At 36.3% G+C, this 20639-nt stretch overlaps 1 long non-coding RNA gene across 1 annotated transcript in view; it reads right to left on the bottom strand.

The window, feature by feature from the left end:
* The window catches only part of LOC144371531 (uncharacterized), an 86116-nt gene extending 69104 nt beyond the window's left edge, over positions 1–17012 (bottom strand). Inside the window, exons 1-3 of the long non-coding RNA XR_013431482.1 lie at positions 16804–17012; positions 14003–14137; positions 12692–13652 (exon numbers count right to left, since the gene is read on the bottom strand). This is a non-coding gene — a long non-coding RNA (uncharacterized LOC144371531). The remainder of the gene's footprint in view (positions 1–12691; positions 13653–14002; positions 14138–16803) is intronic.
* Between the last annotated feature and the right edge of the window lie 3627 nt (positions 17013–20639).

The following is a 20639-nucleotide window of genomic DNA, read 5'->3' as shown; positions in this document are numbered from 1 at the left end:
AAAACTAGGTCTCAGTGTCCAGGTTGGAGAATCCTAGACAGAAGAGTGTGGTGGAAGCTGGCAGATTAGTTCCCAGTGGTAAAGGCAACAGTGATGGGGGTCAGTTAGAGCATTTCTATAGAATGCTTGTTCCACTTCAGTTCTGTGTGGGATTAGAATTAATGGTCCATAGTATATGCCTTAGTAGATAGTTTACCACCCCATTTTCAAAGTGTCATTAACTTTTACCTTGCCAGAGCAGGCTAGACAATTCCAATCACTTAACATGTCTGTTACAATTAGTCTCTTCTGTGTGTTTTCTTCTTTTTTTTTTTCTTTCTGGTAAGTGTACAATAGTCTCTCTGTTGGCTTAAATTTTAGCTCCTCAAATAGTGTTGCTTTGTACTCGTGTTCATATATTTATGTATCAATTGAATATTTCCTCCTATGTGATTTTTAAAAAATTATCATTTCTGCAGTACTCTGTTGATATGTATTTTACCCCAAAGAAGTAGTTGAGAGTGGGTTTCTCAATATTTTGTGCTATTAAAAATGTGACAACTATACCCCAAATTAAGGAAAACCCTTTTTAACTGTATGGTCAAGGTCTTCTGACACATAGGTTACTGATCACAGTATGTCTTTAATGTTTGTATGAGATCTTCAAAAAGTATACATTGTTTCTCATATGTATATAGCCTTACCATTTTATATGTGCCAGACTAGCCTATGGCAGGTCCTGTCATGATGCTATTTTAACTTTTCAAAGGAATTTTGAAATTCTGATGCAGAGTCAACACTTTATCTGAACTTTGTAAGGCCTTGCATAGATTGCCTATTAGTCTAAAATTAGGTACCCAAATATGGAAGCATCTTACTGTTTTATTTAGCTTTTATATGGCTGTGACTAAAATTAAGTACAAGAAAAATTTTAGAGGAGGAAGAGTTTATTTTGGGGCTCAAAGTTTCAGAGGTCTCAGTGCAGACATGGCTAACTTCATTCCTCAGGGTCTGGAATGAGAAAAAATACAATGGCAGTAGAGGGTGGTGGAAAAAAGAAGCTGAAAAGATGTTGCCAAGAAACAGACAGTACTTGGCTCATTCGAGAGAAAATATAAACCCCAAAGACCTGACACCATGGACAATTCTCCTTTTGCTATTCCGTTCTTGCCTCTAGCTACCACTCAATCCTTATCAGAAGATTAATTTACTGAATAGGTAAAACTCTCATGAACTTATCATTTCACATCTAAACCTTCTTGCATTGTCTCTTACATAAGCTTCTGGGGGAAAATTAATATCTAAATCATAACACTTATATTTCCAAGAAGCCACGTACCTATCTCTGTTTCCTGAATTTTATGAGGCTTGAGATAGCCTGCTTAAAATATGACATTATAATTGAGATTCATTGGCCAATTTGAAATCCCAGATAGGTGACTTGGTTAGAAAACTAAGTCATTTTATGGACATCTCATGCCTGCATGACATGAGGTGGTTTAATGCAGCAATACATTATTTGAATATCTTTATTCCTAGTTGGGGTTGGGTATAAACAGATCATCTGAATATTGTGAAAAAAATTTCTTTACAGCTAACAATTTAGATATACTTGTATTAAAATAATTATAATTTTTTTTCAAATCCCTGATGTAATACAACTCAGGAAAAAATATATGGCTACTTTTGTATTAAAGTCCTCCCAGTCAAAAGCAGTAATTGTGAATTCTTTATCATAGGAATACTAAGGAACACATCTCTTGAATTTTGTACTTTCAAATAGCCATCATTACATGGCATTGCCATTAACAAGTTTTATGGATTAAGTACCATGAAATAAATATCTAAAACAATGTTATATTTAGATCTCAGATCCTGCCCAAATTAGTATCCATCATTTTTTTTATTATTAATATCATTTATTTTTTAAAAAGAAAAAAATTTTGATATTGTTTTCTGTTATAAATTGTAAACATTACATAATAGCATAAATGACATTTGAATGCTTGCTTGAGACAATATTCTAAAAAATGGATGCATATGTTTTCTAAAACATTCAGCAAAAATATTTGTAGCTCAACTCAAATACAAAACATTTATTTCCACAGAGATGATCAAATTAACTACATCTACAGAGGAAATATTTTCTTGTTTGCAGCTAAAATACATGTTCTGGTTGTCAAATCATTTCTAAATAAAGGTACTTAATTTGGTGAATATATGCCCACATAGACATAGACTCAAAGAAATTTAAAATAATGTATAGACTTATTAGGAAATAAAAATAATAACTTCCAATTACTTGCTTACTTCACAAAAAATAACTGAGACAAAGCTTTATATTGATAACCTATCATCATAATTATTATTAAAATGAGAAGCAGATAGATAATCTGAAGGTTAGAGAAGTCAAACAATTTTTTCACAATTTTACTAATAAGACTATATATTATGTCTGTTTCATCTAGTCACAGGCAACAACAACCAATGGTTTTAAAAGTGTTACAAAAATATATATATATATATATATATATATATATATATATATATATATATATATATATAATAAAACACTTAATATAGGTAGCCTAGGAGCAAGAAAGCAGCTGTGGCATGGCTGTGGAGAATTCTGCCTTGCCCTCCTTCTGCTCCACTTCACCTAGCCTGTCCACATGCTCACTGCTATATCATTATGGAGGGTTATCAAACCAAAAACATCTCACCTTAAAACAATTTAATACAACTCAACCAGAAAATGGAGGAGGAAAACACATGCCACAAATCCTCAGGTGGAATGCAAACCAAGAAACTGAAGGATGTGTCTGTCATAACTTTCTTAGATGAGGGTCAGCAAATATGTTTCACAAAGAACCAAAGAGTAAAGAGCTATAATTTTCAGACTCTATGGTTTCTTCCACTTACCCAACTCTAACCATAGGGCTGAAAAAGAAGGAAAGCCAAGGTGTAAAGAATCAGTAAATGCAGTCAAAAATAATGCAGAAGGTGGTGGCAATGGTAAATTTGCCTATTGGGTAATAGTTTGAGTAGAGAATGAGTAGTGATATTAGAGGTAGAACTGTAGGAGTAATTGTGATTTTCACCTGGGGTGGGTTGATTACAGTTCTGTTCTGGAAAAGAAAATTGCAGTCTTATAGAAAAGCAGAGGGAAAAGATATGGATAAGCAGTGAGATATATGTGCCTTGAAACTGAGGCAGAGGCAAGATACAAATTGAAGCCTGTGAGACTCTAGCCTGTGCTTTCAGTCATGGCTTTATTGCCTCTAGAAAGTTCACCTTATAATCCAAGCATTTGGAACCAAGAAACCTGTTGACTTTTCATGTACTAAGACATTATGAGATTCCACAGAAGAAAACAAAGTTATGGAAGGCTAAGAGACTTTCTACAAATCACAGTTATTGAAATGAAAGAAGAACTATATTTCTTGGTTTTCCTGCACCACTACTATAACTGCTTCAAATAATAACTGAATAAAAGTTGGCATCTACAAAGCACTCATAGAATGCATTTATTGTCTCAATTATTCTTCACATTACCCTGTAGAGACACAACTGATTTTTCTGATCTCGTGCTACATTTAAGAATCAATGCCAAAAACCATAACTGATTTGCCAAAGATTATACTACCCAGAGGAAATAGAGCTAAGGCATGAACCCTGGTGTGGTGTCTGAGCCCAGGCTCTGCACCACCAGACTGTACTGACTACAGATTCCTTTTCACTCCACTGCTCTTTGGGGCAATGAGACAGCATATCACATTTCTAAGAAATACTTAGAAGCCTCTACATTTTGAAAGAGTACTAATATGCTAAACATGGTATGTACAGCATCAAACAAAAAATTAAGCAGTAGCTGTGCTATCACCACAATGAGTATCCATGGTCTCAAAGTTCTTAATACACTGCCTGTCAAGGAACAGCTATAAAGAATTTCTAAAGGAGTTTCCTTATGGAAACCATCCAGACTTTGGTAATGAAACATTTTCCTTATTTTTTTGTAGTTTTAGATGGACAGAATGCCTTTATTTTATTGCTTATTCATGTATTTGGTGCTAAGGATCAAACCCAGTGCCCCACACATATTAGGCAAGCTATTTTGCCACTAAGCCACTGACCAAACCTGGAAATAAAACCTTGCATAATACTGATAGCAGGTTTAATATTTCTCTTCCCATTCCCTGTGTCTAAGCTCTTGACATAATGACAGATTCACAGGTTTTTTAAGAAATAATAATTCACAGATGATGCATCCCCTTTACCAAATTTCCTGAAATGCGAACATCCTGAAAAATAATAACCAGACACCTGACCAGAATGCTGCTGTGAAACAGTCAATGCAGAGTATTTTCATGGCCATAAGGCTCCATTGGGCTCTTCTTCTCTAGTCCACTAACCTTTGGCTCTCCCCTACCTCACTAACCCCCAACAGCCTGTCATCTTCTAATTTTAATAATGTTATATAAGTGGAATTTATAGTAAGTTCTACTGTAGGGATAATGGTACATTACTGAGAATAATACTTTGGAAATAAATTCAGTTTTATTCACAAAATATTTCAGCCTTGCTTAGCATTGAACTTTCTATAGTTCCTTGGAAATATAGAAACTTTGACAGTAGTAAATAAAAGACAAATACAATAGGGCAAGTTATATAACCCAAGAAACAGTGAACAAGAAGTGTGGCCAACCACCTTGACATTCCCAGGGACTAAAAAAATATTAACCACTGAAACAGGGACAATGTAGGGCAAAATAAATTGATCCGGTTACCCTACACTCACATGTGCAACTTCTAGACATATGGTCTAAATGGTCTCTCTCTCTTCAAGATATCCTTTGTGGTAATATAACAATGCTCAATATCAGCAGAAACTTCTAAGAGAACAGCTTCAAAGAAAGTAGAGCAACAAACCGTGAGACCAAAGAAATATATTCTGAACCTAAATCCTACTTCCATGAACGTTTTTAGTTAAAAATGTTAATAGGATGATCGGTATGTATGAAACAAGATTCTGCTTTTATTCTTCAACTGAAACTACCACACTTGGAAAAAAAACATGTATGTTCACTTTTCTGATGTGAGATATTTTATTTTAATTACAAATCTTTCTCTAGCTGGGGATATAGCTCAGTTGGTAGAGTGCTTGCCTTGCATGCAAAAGGCCTTGTGTTCAATCCCCAGCACCAAAATAATAATAATAATAATAAAAATCTTAGTCTAAAAGTTAATATAATGATTTTACTTGAAACATGGACAAGAATCAAAGCTTTTTACCCTGTAATAAGTTAAATATATGGAAATGAAATAATCTGATTATTTAATCATCAAATTGAAATTATCAAGTCTAATTATCAAAGTTCAGAATGAAATAAAATGGATATACTGGCTGTCTGATACACATATGCACATCTGTGCAAACACACACACACTTGAAGATACATTACATAGTTTTACCATGTAAAATGAGATGCATTTGGAGGATGCAGAGGGCAAAATATCTGTCATTGTTACTGTGCACCTCCTTCTCTGACCTAGACTGTGAGGGCGGGACCCTCCCTTCAGCAGGCATTTTAAGCAACATTTTTTTTTCCTCAGAATAACAAGAAATAAGGTCTGGATCACCAGCACCTTCTCTGTCTGCTAAAACAGGGTCTTGAATGATGGACAGCACCTTTGAAGGGTTGTCCACAGAATGGGTTTTACTTTCAGGGTTAATGTGTAAGGTGAGAAAAGGAAGCAAAGAGAAGATGTGCTTTTCACTTCCAGTTTCATACGAAGAATCAAGCCAAGAATTTTCTGTAACCAAGAACAATGTCGTTTGAAAAGCACTGTGAGAAATTTGGATAGTAACTTTAAAACCTGCATAACTAGTGAGCAGGGAGGTATGCACCGCCTGGTAGAATCCCAGCTGCAGCCACACATCTCTCTACAGCCCAAGTAGCTTAGCATCCATGCCAGGGTACCCAGTCACTCACTGCCAGCTCCTCTCTCTGCCACTCCTCTGGGCCCAGACCATGCGCTCCTTTGGGCGCCTCTGGAACAGCTCGCTCCCTGCTTCCCAGGGGCATGGACTGTTTGACAGACACAAAGGCCCTTGGGCTGGGATGGCGGGCCGGAAAGGCCGGGGAGGCTCTGCTCCTGGCACTCCTGCTGACCCTGATGGTGCCCCAGGCAGGCAGAGGGGGCGCTGCAGGAACCACCTCACTGCAGCACGCTGGAGGCGGAGCTGGAGCACCTCTGGGAGAGCCTGCTGGCGCGCTTGTTGGTTGCCTCACAGCACATAGAGGCTGCCATCCAGAGTGGCACCAGCAATTACCTGCTAGGCATCAAGCGGCTACATCAGCTATACTACAACGTGGGAATTGGCTTCCACATACAGGTGCTCCCAGATGGTCCCATAGGTGGCTTGCATGCAAACACCAGCAACAATGTGCTGGAGCTCTCCCCAGTGAATCAGGGCATTATGAGCATCTTCAGAGTGGCCAGCAGATTATTCCTCAATGGGAAGGATCAATATTTCATCACTATACTCAGAATAGCACATATTTAAAACTCATGAATTCTTTATTTCTGGAATTTTCCATGCAACAACTTAGACCTGCAGCTGACCTAGTAACTAAAATTATGGAAAGGAAACTGAATAAGAGGGACCTCCTGTGATAAGAAAAAAAAGAAAAAGAAAGAAAGAAAGAAAAGTTATGATGGTCTTTTCTATGACCTACTTAAGGCCCAAAGATTTACATATTTCTACACATTTTTCAACAGGTATCCTACAGCAATCCTGACACAGGCATTATTATTATGCCATCTTTACAGAAAAGGAAAGAAAAATCCTGAGATGTTGAGTAGTGTGCCCAGGCTATGTGGCTGTGCCATGGCAGAGCCAGAATTTGAGCCCAGGCAGTCAGTCAGATTTCTAAGTTCACATTCTTACCTAACATTTTGCATTACCTCTTTTCAATTTGTAACTATTATATATTCCTAAAGACGTTAATAGTAACAACACAAAATTGTATTAAATAAAGGATGTTTTCAATGAAGAATTCAGAATTCTTTTATATTTTAATTACTAAATGCTTTTCAAAATTACCTGACAGCGAATATTCTTTATTTCATCACAAAATCAGATAAATTATTAATTTGTACCCATGGCATTTACAATTTTTCAAATTCATAAACAGTCTGGTAGCTGAAGGCCAAGCTCTAAATAACTAGATAGTCCACTCACAAACAAGGATCAGAGATCAGCCAAAGGCAGGTTGCCAATATCTTTTTTCACTTCAAATTGAATTGACACAAGTACATTTCAAATTCATTTCTACAAAATTCTTAAATTTAGCTATAATTTCACTAAGTAACTTTAGTCCAAATATGGCAGCTTCTATCCAGACTGAAATTAAGAAAAAAAATGTTAATAAATGTATCAGGAGTGAATTACTTTTCCAAAGTTCTTGGAATGATGTAGATTTCAAAATTTGCAAATTCTAAAAAGCACTGGTAAATGATAATTTAGAGTACTAAATTAGGCAATAATGGGATGTCAATGATTTTTATAGAATCAAAAAACCAAAACCAACACTGTGACTCCAAGATAAGAGCTTGCCTAATGCAATGGGAGTCTCTGAGCTGGACCTATTGCCTCACATGTTTTAAAGGTTTGTAAAAAAACTTTAAATTTTATTAACATGCCAAAATTAACCTAGATACCTTTGCTTACTTTGGATTCAATACATACAACTCTCTAAACATTCACTAAGAAATATATATTTCAAATTTCAAATGTCCAAAATAAACTGCATACACAACCATCAATACACACACACACACACACACACACACACACACAAACAAACTTGCATCTCAAAATAATTAAACAAACAAACAAACAAATAAATAAATAAATATAAAAAGGGTCTCATCATTTCAGAAAAAGATCTATCCTATCAGTTGATCAGGCCAGAAATCCTAAGTGTTATCCATGGCTGCTTGCCAATACCATATCAAAAAATATTATTGATTATAGTTTTGAATTACAGAAATAACTGACACTGCTAAACAAACTGAGGTTAGTCTAAATAAAACCTACATAACAAGCATAAAATTGTTTTATTTTGCACAATGAACTTTTGGTCAAATGTTTCAGAGTTTTTAAAAAAATATCTAGTGGTGCAGAACACAGCTGAAGCCATCTGATTTTTGCCTGCAAACCATTTGGGCAACAGTAAAAGTAAAATGCCTTTCCATCTTTAGCCAAAAGTGAAATTTTTGTTTTCAAATTGAAAGCCAATCTTCTACACAAAAGAAGAAAAAGAAAAACAATATGAGAAAAAATTATCAAGAGCATGAAAAAAGTTCAGCGAGAAAATTGTAAAGAAGAATTAGGCTGATGCAGAAGAGAGCATGGTGTGTAGACCTGGGTTGGAATCCTAGCTCATCCTTTGTGCTCTTGGGTAAGTTATCAGCTCTAATCTGCAGTTGTGAGGATTCTAAGTGAAACTAATTATACTTGCCTCAGAATCCAATTGGAGGAAGTAAAAAAGATGTTTCAAGAGGTCCTCAATATATAATAGCCACTAAAACTATTAGTAGGCTATATAAGTAATTTTTCAAGTTGGAAAATAAGACTTATGGTTTCTCTTTAAACTGAAAAAAAATTACATGTAAGCATAAAAGCTCAACATGAGATAACATTAACAAGTAGTAGGAGTGGAGAAGAGGTTCCTCTTTCTCGATAAAAATCTCTCACTCTTGTTGTGTCTGCAAACTGAGGAAATTTAAAGCTGATGCAATCTTTTAATGTGTAGGATGCTTCCAGACAAATATTCCTATTGCCATGCAATGGAGCTGGTGACGTATGCTGTGTTCACAACTCTGACTATTTCAAAAAGTAAGAAAATGGTAAAAGAAGCACATAAGACAAAAAAAGATACCATTATACACTTTGGGATGGCTCTCCAACCTTTAGTTTCCATGGAAAGAGAAAGAGCCACTTGAAATTTTTATTCTTTTATAGGGGACACACAAGGGGAAGTTCCATGGAGCATTTTATCCCAAAAAGTGCAAAGGGATAGGATTCCTAAGGAACAGGAGTGTGTAACTCAACCTCACTGAGTGATTTCCAAAATTGGAACCACACCTTATTATTGGAGTGAGGGTAAAAATCAAATATATTGTGGGGTGCAATAATCATTCAGTACCCCTTACTCAGAACTTAAATGTGTGTACTGTCCAGAGAGGTTCCCAACATCTTTCAGGCTAAAAAGCACCTCTGCTGGTACAGAACACATCTGATGACATATGATTTTTCCTGTCAACAATATGGGCAGGAGCAATGCAGGACTGTCTTTCCATCTTCAACTAAAAGTAGAATTTCATTAGAAACAAAAAACTATACATCTTTGAGTAACACATAAACTTGTAAAAAATGTCTTGCATATGCTGATTTATAATATCTTACACAGCTAGCCATGTGGAGCATGCCTTTAATCCCAGTGGCTCAGGAGGCTTAGATAGGAGGATCACAATTTCAATGTCACCCTCAGGAATTACAAGGCACTGAGCTACTCAGTGAGACCCTATTTCTATATAAAATATAAAAATGGGGTTGGTTGTAACTCAGTGATTAAGTGCCCCTGAGTTCAATCTTCAGTAACTCTGAGTGATATTTGCCAGAATATTTCTATAAAACTCTGCACTGCCATTTGCTCAGCCTAACAATTTTCTAAGGCAATGAGATATTGAGTCTTTCTTTCTTCCTTCCTTCCTCCTTCCTTTCTTTCTTTCTTTTTTCTTTCTTTCTTTCTTTCTTCTTTCTTTCTTTCTTCTTTCTTCTTCTTTCTTTCTTTCTTTCTTTCTTTTCTTTCTTTCTTTCTTTCTTTCTTTCTTTCTTTCTTTCTTTCTTTCTTTCTTTCTTTCCTTCTTTCTTCTTTCTTTCTTTCTTTCTTTCTTTCTTCTTTCTTTCTTCTTTCTTTCTTTCTTTCTTTCTTTCTTTCTTTCTTTCTTTCTTTCTTTCTTTCTTTCTTTCTTTCTTTCTTTCTTCTTCTTCCTTCCTTCCTTCCTTCCCCTTCCTTCCTTCCTTCCTTCCCTTCCTTCCTTCCTTCCTTCCTTTTCTTTCTTTCTTTCTTTCTTTCTTTCTTTCTTTCTTTCTTTCTTTCTTTCTTTCTTTCTTTCTTTCTTTCTTTCTTTTTTTCTTTCTTTCTTTCTTCCTTCCTTCCTTCCTTCCTTCCTTCCTTCCTTCCTTTCTTCTTTCTTTCTTTCTTTCTTTCTTTTTTGTTTCACCCAAACAAAAAAGGCATCTCTTATGATTGAATTTGATATAAAGTTTATATCTTAATTACTTTTCATAAAAAATAAAAATGATAGCAGTTACCACATTTTCTAAGGTAATTAATACTTTTAGAATTTTTAAATATGACTTTTACATATATTTCAGGATTGTTTTCCTGTTTCAATAACCAAAATGGAAATATTTGCTAAATAAGCTTAAAAATACTATAGATTCAAACAGTCTTTGGAGGCCAAGGTGGACAAATGACCAAACTGGGCTTAAAGAGAAGATTTCATTGGTGATTCATTATGGGAGAATAAAAGTTTATACCACAGTTACTTTCATAATTTTAATAAAATCTATTCAGAAATTTGTCTTAGGAATATCTGCTTTCAACAATAAAGCACAACAAAATCTTTTTACACTTACATAAAATTTCTTCATTTAAGTGAAGCCACTTGGCTGCATAAATATATTTTAATCCAAGCTTTCATGATTCTTTTGAAAATTATTATTTTTTAAAACCTTTATAGTCAGAATATTGTCTTTAGATTAAAAATACAATCTTTTAAAATGTATACCAAATATTGTTGTTAACAACTTAAATCTCAAAATAAAAAAAAACCTGTCTGGCATTATAAAAATATCTTGAGTTAGAGATAGGAAAGAAAACCTTGAAATAATGCTTAACCAATCACAAAGAGACTATTCTGTAATAGATTGCCTTTAATTAGACAAAAGTAAATAAAATTGATAAGATAAAATTGATAAGATTGATAAGATAGAGAAAGTGATATCAAATGCAGCTCAATAAAAAAAAAAAAAAAAAACGAGGGAAAGTCCACAGCTGTACAAGTAAACAATAGGCCTGGCCAAATTAATACTAGAAGCTGGACACAATTCAGGGGTAAGAGTGACACCTAAACATCTATTGAAGAACAGAACTATGAGCTGCAAAGAATAATGTTACATGGGCACTGGCTGAAAAATAACAAAGCTATTCTCAAAATAGCTGTTCAATAAAGACTGAGTTACGACTCTTAAATGAGGATATTCTTTTCAAATTATTGGTAATTTATTTGGTTCACTTAATATGCAAATGGTGCCAGGAGGTATGATCAATTGTATTTGAAGCTTTAATGTTTAGAGCAACCTACTTTCTAAGGACACAGAGAAGCCCAGAAAAATGTCTTGCAAACATGGAGACAGAAGATGGCAATCTACATCTCAAAAAGTTGGTCTCAAAGGAAATCATTCCAGCAAGTATCTTGATATAAAAATTCAAGAATTAGGACAAATAAATATTTGTGTAACTCAATCTATTCATTGTCTAATGAGATCCCTGTGACACTGATGCAGCCCATTAGGATACACATATACTGTCCCTGCCCCTTGGTTGAATGAATGTACAATTGGATCAAATCACATTCCAACAGCATTGAAAGGCTGACCTGCTGCAAAAATAAATAAATAAATAAATTTCTTACTAGAATATTCTAAAGGCATTCAAGGACATAGCTTCTTACCGGATGGGGCTATAGAGACTTGTTTTCTGGTATGGCACATCCATAAAACAATATAGACTACATTTACCTCCTTTGTTTGTGTAACTCCCACTTCTCTTTGTGTCAAAACTTTCCTAGTAAGGATGTTCATATATAAGTTTCATAAACGATTAGAAGGTGAGTGGAGTTGACTGGTACATGGGCTACCTGGGGCAGGTAGTTAAAACAAAAACAGTAGCAACAGAAAAGAAATATAAGTGCCCAATAAACACTGACAACAAAGTGAAAATGATTTCTCTGTTATTTCTCCACGTATATAATCTGAAGATTTACATGTATTATGTTGTAAGGGAGAATAATACAATCTAGAATTCTTTTGAAATGGGCATGTAGACTATTCAAGTGGAAAAATTCTTAGAGTTTAGGAGATTCCTCATCATGGGTATTTGTTCTGCATATTCTGGCCATCTCCAGCTTTTTTTTTTTTTTTTTCTCTTGAAGAGAAAATTCTCCAGAAGGCTTAGCTAACCTTGCAACACAGATATCACTGTGAGTTTTCTGGTGCACTTCATCTTTCCCCAGGAGACAGAATTAACAAGTAGCTTCATTATGGTCTACAAGGAGCTTGGCAAAAATTTTGTTCTACATGTAGGACAATAATTAATACTGGCTGTTTCCAAAGATGACATTCCTACCGAAAAATTTTTTAGACAGATTATAAATAGATGAATATATGCATAGACCTCCACACATTGGATTACAGAATAAGGTCTTTGAATAGTAATTTCAGTAAAAAAAAAAAAAAACTAGGACCCAATATTTATATATCCACCTTATCACCCATGTCCTGATATAACCTATTTCTTCCCTCAATTACTCCCCCACACACACACACACACAAGGGGAATGTCAAAAAACTTACCAGCTGTGATCCCAGATGAGGACTTATCTGGATTGGTCTTCTCTGAACTTCTCTCTTTTACCCATAAATGCCTTCTGATAAATAGTCATAGGTCCTGCTGTGACGGCTGAGCCAATGTGCAAATGTGGTTTGGACATATTTCTGCCTAGAACCCTGAAAGGTTTGAATACATCATGAAAACATCTCTTTATCTTGTTCATCTCCCTTTACATGAGATAAATAATGCACCCTCTATGGAATGTGTGTGCCTGGTTACCAGAGTTCTAAGTTCTATTTGGTTCTAATGCTAAAAAATTGAGGTTGATTTGAAAGCTTCATTACCTGGGCCACTTCCTATAAGACTATCACAAAGCATTCTTTGGAGTGCTGACGTTTCATCTTTTATATATTTAAACATATGTAAATGAATATGGCCTTTTATTTTGTTGGAAAGTTGTCAGTACATCTTGTAAAATTACTGGAAGGCCAGTAGAATTGACTGATACATGGGCTACCTGGGGCAGGTAGCTAAAACAAAAACAGTAGAAACAGAAAAGAAATATTCAGTGCCAAATAAACACATTGCCTTTTGCCCACATTGGTGAGTGCTTCCAGCAGCCTTTACAGGTGCCCTGTAGTAGACTTGGATGTGGATGTCAGAATTAGAGCCTGGTTTTTCTCTAAGTGGTTTATTCTGGAGGCAGAATAAGAAGATTAGCAAAGAAGAGACATCGGAGAGCACAGACGTGTAAAATCCAGCTGTCCCTGGGCTCCCTTGGTCACTGGTGAGACATTTTTTGAAAGAAATACCTATGGTGGCCACATGATGGCAGCTTTCCACAGAACAAGGCAAACCTGGGCAATCTTTCTGCCTCCCACCACTCACCTTGATTCTGGGACCTGGGTGCTCACCTGCCTTCTTACAACAGTCAAAAAAGCCCTGCCAAGGGGTGCATCCTTAATTGCATCTGGACACTCTGTACTTTACAAAGAAAAAAAAACAGCATTACTTACTTCTCACCTCTGCCTGCTTGTTTTGATAAGATTCAAAAAAGAGATCTGTATCTTTCTCCCCAAACATCAGGGGTGCAAAAAGTCATATAATACAGATGAGACTTAGTGTTAAAAGAGGGTCAAGGATCTCTTTTTTCAAGGAAAAAACATTTGGCTTTCATTTGTAAATCCAGGAAAACTAATTTCAGATTTTTATAATTCTATATATATCTCCATGTATGTGCCATTAAATAAACATATAAACAAGCACCTTGCTCCTCTCTGCCCTAGTTAAACATGGGGGACCTTGAGATTATCTTCTCATTTGGATGCCTTCACCTGTATATCAATGCAGCAGGGGTGCAGTCCCTTCTTCTTCTCTTTGCAGCATCCTGAACTTCTACCTTTCTTTCAGTCCTGAATACCTTTGGCAGACTCCACATAGGGAGAGATTCAGAAAATTCTGAAATGAACCTAAAGACATTTAATCATCAGACTTTTATTCTATCAATTTTGTTTTATGTTTCTATTTCCTAGTTTTAAATTTATTTTAGTTGTTATTCATAAGTTTACATGGCACAGAATCCATTTTGATAAAATTATACAAGCATAGAAACTCTCATTTATAATTCATAATTTTTTCGACCTGGGAATATAGTACATTGGTAAAGTGCTTGCCTCACATGTAAAGATCTGGTTCAGTCCTCAGCACCATGAAAATAAATAATGATATCTTGTCCAGTTAAAAAAATACTTCATAATTATTTTAATTATTCATTTTAATGTCTTTCCTATTTCTATCTATTCTATCTTTCTTGAAGGTTTCTTTGGATAATTTACTGAACTTCTCCCATTTTCCTCTCTCATTTATTGTGGTTTAGCCTCCAATTATCAGCAAAAACATTCCACCTATGTTTTTTTTTCTTCTTTTGCTCACAATGAGTCTCCATATCCATTTAATTACTGGGATATGTAATAGAGTCATTCTTCTTTATGGGTGAGTGATATTTTATTGTTTATATATACAACAATGTTTCTATCCATTTATTAGTTGATGAGCATCTAGCTTTGTCCCATAGCTCAACTCTTGTTAATTGTTTTGCTATAAATATTGATGTGACTTTGTAACACTGTATTATGCTGATACCAAGTCATATATATATATATATATAAATGTGATATTTGGTTCAAAGTCGGGGGGTTAAATACTAGATATTTGTTTTTTTGAATCTCCACAATGCATTCCAGAGAGTTTACACAAATTTGCAGTCTCACCACAATGTTTGAGTGTTTCCTTTTGTTTTCCATATCCTCACCAAAATCTGCTTTTACTTATATTCCTGATAATTGGCATTATAATTGGAATGAGATGGTAGCTCAGTGTAGTTTTAATTTGCATTTCTCTAAATGCTAGAGGCGCTGCCTTCTCAGTGTTTTTGACTTTTGTTTCTTGGTAGCAGCATCTATGGCATTTTGGGAACCAGTTTTGCTTTATTTATGAAGTGTGAACAAGATTTCACTTGAAGGAATGACTCTGAAGCTTAATGCACATGACCATGAGTCCATGGATGACTTTTACATTGTTGTCATGACCATGATTATGGAAAAAATGAATATAGGGTGAGAAGAGGGAAAAAAGTAGGGAGCAAGAAAGAGTTTAAACATATTGGGGACAAAGAAATATATCTTCCTCAATTAAGTGTAAGTGAATCCAAACCAGGCCTGGTCCTCAGATGTATAGGAGAGGGATGGGCCATTTCTCCAAAGACCAGTTGCTTAGCTAAGCCAACCTGAGATTGGTAGCAATGTTCCCAAGATGCTCCCAGCTATGGTGTGCCATGTATCTCTGGAAGTTACAACTTGAGGTAACTATCCTCTTGAATTTTCAAGGTTTAATTAATGCAGACACCCCTTTTGGGCACATTGGTCCAAGAGATGATATTAATGCTGGCACAGACTCTTGGTAATGGCAGACATGACCCACACTCCCCTTGTATTTTCTGACCAGTAGAGGTAGTAGCCCCAACAAGGAAGCTCTAGTTTCATCCCAGTGTTAACAAGAAACATGCCAAATATGGCTTTACATAGTGCTGATGAAGAAACTTTCTGTGGGATCCTGTTGAAAAAAATGGGCAGCAAGAAGAGACAGAGAAACAGACACGGAGAACTGTGGTCATGGTACTTGACAGGTACTAGTGACCTTGAGTTCTCTTACAATACTGGAGAATGAGCAAGACCTGTGAATAGTCATCTTGAATTGTAAACCCCCTGAGTTTAGGGTCAGGGCTCAATCCCCAAGCAACACTGACACAAACATTCTCATAGGAATGTCCATTCCAAGCCTTAAATTAAAAAAAAAATTCCTCAAGACCACATGCACTCTGCAAAATACAGTGTCATGCTTCTTTGTGTGGTACCTCCTATGAAGCAGGACAGGTTTGGTACCTGGATGAGCTTCCTAGCATAAATTCTAAGGGACAGCTGTACAGGGCATGCAGGCCAGAGTTGAGTATCCCAGGTCACTCTGAGGCACTGAGTGGAAACAGGGATTATACTTCAGTCATGTATTTCTATATTTGTATGCACTAGCACGAAGTTCACTAGGACCACTATAGTTGTATATGGGTTGAAATATTTTGCTCAAGAAATGCAGCATCAACTAGCACAGTAGTAATCTCATCACACACACAATTAACTATTTGTTTTTACATATGAACATTATCTGAAATAAATCATCCATACTTTTAAACCATCATTCTTAGGTCTGCATAAGAGCTTGTAGAATAGTTGCACCATAGATACCCAGCCATATTACTATTTGGGTGATTGGGTTTCTTATTGTTTTTAGCCATTCTAAAAATAATCATAATAAACATCTTATGCCAAATAATAAAACAAGAAGTGAGTGTAGAGAAAATATTCTTGGTTATGGAATTATTTCTTTCCTCTCCCTTCCCTTTTTAACAAGACCAGACTTTCTTGGAAGTCTAGGCTTTTGGGATAATATCTGTCCTTAAATTGTTTGGACCTCTACTCCTTAGACTCTTTGTGTCTCTTACCCATACTCATCTTTCTTTCTGGTTTAGTTGTACTGATTTTGAGCAGATGGGATGTATTGACCTCCTAAGGATGACCCTTACCAGCACTGAGAGAGTAGCCAGACTGAAACCCAGTTGTGAAACATGGCTGAGCAGAAGGGAGCTGAGTGGCCAACTGTGAGAGAAAAGAGTTCAAGCTACAATGACTTCATATTGCTTTCTGAGACAGAGGAAATGTACTTTATGTGCAGCCTTCTGGTTTATGCAATCACATGAAGCCTTCTCCATACACAGGATAAAATGTCTTGGAGTCTTCAGGATGAGGGCAAAGTGTGGTGGGGCTCTCTATATCCTTTTGTTTTTCCAAGTTTTTTTTTAAATTTCTATTTCTATAGGATCATTAGCTTCTAGGAGGTCACATGGTTCATCTCCTAAGTGAGAGAAAGTCATTATGACTACATGGCTGTTCCACAGAGACTAGTCAATTTTAAAATGAGAAGTTTGCACACTCTGTTCTCAGAGAAAGGAGATCAATGTCATTCGTGATAGAAATAATGTCAGTTGAATAAAAGAAATCCTTGTGCAAGGAATCAGGGGATATTGATCAAATACAGCTCTGTCCTAGTGGTTTGTGCAAGATTGTTAGACCAGGTCCCTGAGGACTGACTTTTTTTCTCTTCATATTGACTGGTATTTGTTCTTACTCTCAAAGGCTCTTCTTTATTCTGAGGTAGGTAGCCTCTCTGTCTTCTCCTGAAAATTCGTCTAAGACAGACATTTGTGCAACAGATAGGCAGAAAAAAAGTGGAAAAAGATGTGCAAGGCCTAGCACGGCCTGGCTTCCTGGATACACAATGCAATCCTGTTGACTTCTTCCAAGGGCACTTAAGCAATAATCACACTAAAGGTAAAATGGGAGTTACAACATGATAGTATTCACACAAAATAATGCTGGAAGAAACCAAGGCCCCTGAATAAAATTATTAACCTATAAACTATGTGTTGAGAAACTAGGGAGTGCAGTGGCCAGAATCTAGTGCCTGAGGAAATGTGTGGAGACTTGGCCACATTTGGAGTAGGGTAACCTGGAATCTTGGTTTAGAGGACCTGGTACTTCCTTAGACTTGCTCTTAAGAGTGCAGAGGATAATACAGGAATGGAAAACTGCATGTGGAGGAGAAGCATAGTGGTCATTTGTGTTCTGGTGTGACCTGGTAGCTCTAATTATTCAAATTGATTCAGAAGACCCTACCTCAGTTGTGGGATGATATTAAAAGGTGAACAGATGGCTAGTCTTTTATTTAATTCTTTCATGGAATTTTAATGTAATTTTTATTTGAGGCAAGCATTACTCATTTTGATTTAAAACTGCCACAAACACTTAAGGTTTTGAGGACATTTCTGTAAGTATACCAGACAAGTTGACTTAAGAAAAATAAGTGAACAAAAAAACAATATGAATGCCAAAATTGGAAAGGTGATGTGGAAATATATATGTTTATTAACCACTACAAGATATTAGTAGGCAGGAAACCTCCCAAACTCAAGAACAAACTTACCAGTACAGGGTCTATGTGAAGTTCTATCAGGGGATCTTTATCTTTCCTGCCTCCCCTCTTCCTCCTCTATGTCAATGATAATCATCTTGTACTTGATGGAGAGTACAGCCTTGAGCAGGGATTTCAACACTGATTCAAAACAGTCTGGATTTGTCTTCATATTCAGGTCTACAACTTTCAAGGCCAGTGGCATTTGACAGAAAGTTTAAACTCCCTGTGAGCTCTAGTCTCCTCATCTATAAAATAGAGATGTCCTGAGCCCTGAGTGCTTAAACAGTGTCATGAACTAAAATAGATTCTCAGCTTTACAGTATAGACAATGGCTTTCCTGGAGAACAGAAAGGAGTCGGATTTGTTATTTATCACCAGTGACTCTTTTCTCTTCTTCCAGAAGTTGCTTGTGTTTTTTTTTTCTGGGAATCCCCTTCTGCTGTCCACTCCATGTGGGGTGAGTCAGACAGGTTACTCAGACCAGGAAGTCATACCATGAAGCCCCCTGAACAAGATGCTCTTAACCTGCAAAGTGGGTTTGAGCTGGCCTGAACATACTCATCCAGAGGGCCACAAATAAAAATAGAAAGTGAGCATGGAAAGCTTATTGCCAACTATGACTACAGGGCCAGAAAATAAAATGGGAAGTGAGAGATGAAAAGACACAGATTCCTGATGTCAGCTGTGCCTCAGTCAGAACTACCCACAGATATTTTATGTGTAAAAGAAAACAAATTTGTGGCCAGGTGCAGTAGCACATGCCTGTAATCCGAGTGGCTCTGGAGGCTGAGGAAGGAGCATCCTGAGTTCAAGGCCAGCCTCAGCAATAACGAGGTATTAAGCAACTCTGTCTCTAAATAAAATACAAAATAGGGCTGGGGATGTTGCTCAGTGAATAAACTAACTCTGAAAGTGTTGTTTTTTTATTTTACTGTATATATATACATTCATAACCAATAATTTGTTTCTAGTTTCAGGTACATTATTTTTTTTTACTAGTTCTGCAATGCATATTAAAACCATATCAACTGAGATACATTTCTTGAGTGAGTAGAACAGGTAGAGCCATGTTATGGATTCCAGTTTCTTGAGTGTCCCTTGAGCAGGGATAACTTCTGATTGGCTACATGTACTAGTGGTTTGAATAGGCTGAGAAGAATTTGTGGGTGGAGATCAGACTATTGCTTATTTCTAAACTAAGAGTGGTTTATTGAGCCAAGCATTTACCAGAGCCCTTTATGCTGGAGATACAGGATGGAACTGATCCTCTGATGAAATTCTTCTGGTTCCCCAGTGCACAGGCTTACCATTTGTTTTGGTGAGTTTCTAGCATAAAACACCTCACATGCAAATCTTTATTTGAAAGTAATGAAAATGCACATGTATCTTGTGAAAACATCTCATATCTGGCCTCACATACTGTGGATGATGACCATTCTAACCTCATTGGTAATTTGGATGCAGAAGTGGGAAACAAAGGTCTTTGTTGCACAGGAACTGGGCTCAACCTTATCTCCTGGTGGTCCTAACCACTAGAGTGTGAGGAAAAAGACAGTCACACCATTTAAAAATGGTAAAAGAAAGAGCTGGAGACTACAACTTTGTAAATCTTGAAAATGTAGCTGGAGCAAGCTTAATGTATATCATGAGAACTTTGTAAATGTTTAATTATACAAGGTTCGTGACTTCAAATAAACTGAGAGAGTAAGAAGGCCCCCTTTCAAACTCTAATTTTTGTAACTAAGTCAGAAAGATTTCAGACATTTCACTCAGAATAACAGGCATGAGTTTATTGAATAGATAAACAAGGAAAGGGGACACTGTCATAGTAGATCATGGGTCCTCTGAGAGGGGAGAGAGACAGTGTGCCTTTCATGCAATCCACTTTTGTTGGGTATCCCAGAGAAGTTTCCAGAGAGTCCCACACAGGCCTACTACTTAACTTTGAACTGACTGCTGGATGCCATCTCACTGTCAAGTCCCCACTGCTAAGATAACGTTAAGTCACCTTGGCCAATGCAAGTGATTCGAATTGGATTCTTAACTATAAATTCTTGTAGATTTTAGAGCTAGAAAAAATATTTTTATCTCTCTGAGTTTCAGAAGCTGGTATGTGGAAAGAATCAGAAAAGTTTCCTTCTTAAAGGTAACATGGCTTCCTATTATGGACATTTATTTTATACCTGTCTTTCTCCTGCAGATAACAGACAGTTTACTGATAAATGTGATATACCCTGTCCACTTAAGGCAGGCAGGGTAGCAGGTTAATTTCTTCATGAAAAGAAAAGCATGGGGGGGGTGAGCACAGTGACCCCCACTTTATAGAATTATTCTCTGAACCTCATGCTCTCACCACTAACATCTGTCCCCTATCATTTGGCAAGAAGT

This window comes from Ictidomys tridecemlineatus, chromosome 16 (assembly GCF_052094955.1).
Source record: "Ictidomys tridecemlineatus isolate mIctTri1 chromosome 16, mIctTri1.hap1, whole genome shotgun sequence".
NCBI lineage: Eukaryota > Metazoa > Chordata > Mammalia > Rodentia > Sciuridae > Ictidomys > Ictidomys tridecemlineatus.
Note: the sequence above shows the minus strand (reverse complement) of the source record. Positions and strands in the feature narration are given on the sequence as shown.